General features: G+C 37.6%; 1 pseudogene; it reads left to right on the top strand.

The window, feature by feature from the left end:
• Positions 1 to 1,941: 1,941 nt before the first annotated feature.
• LOC114629103 lies at positions 1,942 to 2,463 on the top strand (annotated as a pseudogene).
• The last annotated feature ends 512 nt before the right edge of the window (positions 2,464 to 2,975 follow it).

The raw sequence follows: 2,975 nt of genomic DNA, 5'->3' as shown, positions 1-2,975 counted from the left end.
GAGACAGCATTCTTCCCTCAAGTGTCTACCAGAGAGGCTCCTTCCTTCACTGGGCACAGTCTCACTTCTGCACAGGGTACTTCCTCTAGCAGATAGCAACCCCTGCCCAGACACAACACAGCTATGCTTTTCCAAATAATATAGTCTCACCCCCCGTGAAAAACATAGCCCTTTTTACTTCCAAATTTACTCAACTATGTGAGGACTTCATATTGTTTATTGTTTTATTCCTGAAAAATAGAGGATTTCTGGCACGCTGTGGATGCTCAACAATATATGTTGAATTAAAAGAATGAGTTTTAAGGTAATATAGCCTTTGTGATCATTATCACTCTTCATCATCCTCCCCTAAACACACACACATATACACACACACCCACACACACCTTCTGAACACACAGCCATCCATACACTCTAAGTAGTACAAAAAAATTAAAACAGCCATACAACCAGAAATCGAGATAAATGTGTGCGTAGCCATACCTGACAGAATACTAGAATACTTCATCCTTTCTTATGAAGCTTTGGATAAATTAAGGAAGGAAGCAATTTTAAATTACATTTCTTGATTCTTGAAAACACTGTGATAGAACACATAAGCACAATTTTTGAGTCACACACACACACACACACACACATATCACAAAACCATACTCAGCTGCTAACATGACCACTTCAACTCACATGAACTGTCAAAGGAAACATTAAAATGTCATTTAAGTGCACACATGAAGCTGATTTGTAGGGTGGGTTATTTTTGTTTATTTTTTATTTTTTTAGAAAATTGATTACAAATGAATGGCCCGTTCTAGATATATCAAAATATATACTTAAAATAATTCACCAGCAATGTATCCCAAGGTATCATAGCTTCTGAAATGTCATGAATTAGTTCTAGCAAGTGTTGAATCATAAAACACTTCTTGGAGTTCAAACTGAGTTACAAGCTTCCTTTCTCTAAAATATTTTTTTTTCTAAAAATTACTTCAACTGAAGGCAATGGTTCCCAGTATGAACTTGATGATCTTATGAATAAATTCACAGAAATACAGACCAGAAAATTCGTAGAATCAAGATATCTCATTAGAAAAGTATCTGTATTTGTGATAAGATTTAATTCCAGTTTCTTGGTTTTATTGATTTGTCGTTAGAGAAGTCATTTTTTTACAGTCATATTGAGTGCTACATTATGTTCTGTGAGGAAGAAATTTATTTTAGAGGGCTCAATGTTTTTATTCTGCTAGACTTCACGAAATATGTAGCTAGCTAGTTAGCAGATCTGAGATATTTTGATTATCACAGTTGGTGGGGAGATGATACTGGCAGTTAGTGGGTAGAGGCCAGTTATCACACATCCCACAACCCATAGAGCAGCCCTACCATTGTTAACCCAGAGTAACAAGGCTGAGAAAGTCTGCTGCAGACTAATTTAATGCACCAATTCAGAGCAGACTACATTAAGTCATAGGACTAGGTTGGAGTCACAGTAGTAACGGACTGACATCCAACTGCTTGAACCTTGTCATCTGGCAGGAAGGGGCTATGAATGCCGTTCACTAATCCTGACTTAAGTTTGCTTGAAATAACGCCGATGTTTCTTGAATACCTAAGATATGTCTAAAAATGTATACTTACAATAAGTTATGTGTTCATTCCGGATGACTGATTACCTTCATATGTCACCCAATGCCCCAATAATTCCTGGGTCTAGTGCTTTGTACACCAGCAAGAACAGCTACAGCCTTTCAAGAGACTTATGTGGCAGTTGACAGCATGTGATGAGTTTGAAAGGGTGATTTCATATCACTCAGTGAGTAAATACAGAAAAAAGTAATATAAAGTACTAAAAGAAAACCTGTAATGTTACAAAAATTTGCTTTAAATAAAAGATTAGGGTGTCTCCCCACGTGCTTAGTGAAATAAGGGCATCATGTTGTAGAGATGGGGGCTCGTACGACCGGCACCTTCAGGAACTTCAACGTGGAGGAGCAAGCGGAGCGGGAGATCAGCAAGAGGAAGCCCTCCATGGCACCCAAGCACCCTTCCACCCATAGCCTCCTGCAGGAGCACCTGAGTCAGTATGCAGAAATCGAAGAAGTTTCTAGAAAAGGTTACAAGCTGCTGCCATTACTAAGAGATGTATATGTCGATTTCAAAGATCCGGTGCCTTCCTTGCCGGTAAAAGATGTTGAACCACAGCAAGAACCAAAAACATTCAGACTGCCGGTAGGAGATCACTTGGATAAGAATATCACGAACTTTCCCAAAGGCAAGATTACTGTTGTGGAGGCATTGACCCGTCTCAATAACCATAAGCTCACTTCAGAAACATGGACTGCAGAGAGAATCACCCAAAAATACCATTTAGAACTGAAAGATGTAAATTCTCTTCTCAAATATTTTGTTACTTTTGAAGTCAAAGTCTTTCCTCCTGAAGACAGGAAAGCAATACAATCAAAATGAAGACGATTACAAAACAACTTCCTATGTGCACTCCCAAGCTCCGTGTTCTTGTTTTTCATGTATTAAATTATACAAGTTACTCTGAGTTGAGGGTAATAACGTTGAAAGCTTTTTGACCTCTTCAGGATTGTTCGTATATTTTTTTTAACTTTGTGTATGTGTAGTTCTTGGATATATGTTAGCAGTATTGATCATGTGGCCCGAATGATTCAATATTAAGTTTCACTTTCCAGGTTAGATTGGTATGTTCTTTGTAGGAAACATTGAAAACAAGAACCCCCTGACTCCTGTAAGACTGTCATTGTGTTAGGGACAGAGACACAGTGACTGTATTTCCCAAATTAAGAGGAAACTGAGTGCAAAGGAAGAAAAATATATATTACTACTCCAGAGAATAAAAATTCATGACGGTTTTTTAATGGTTTAAATTGGTTTTAAATATGAAATAACTTTTTAGAAGAATTAGTGTTTTCTGTGACATGCTAGCTGTCTCTCCTTTGACAAATAGAAAT

Source organism: Grammomys surdaster, unplaced genomic scaffold (genome assembly GCF_004785775.1).
Source record: "Grammomys surdaster isolate TR1022 unplaced genomic scaffold, NIH_TR_1.0 278, whole genome shotgun sequence".
Taxonomy (NCBI): Eukaryota; Metazoa; Chordata; class Mammalia; order Rodentia; family Muridae; genus Grammomys; species Grammomys surdaster.
Note: the sequence above shows the minus strand (reverse complement) of the source record. Positions and strands in the feature narration are given on the sequence as shown.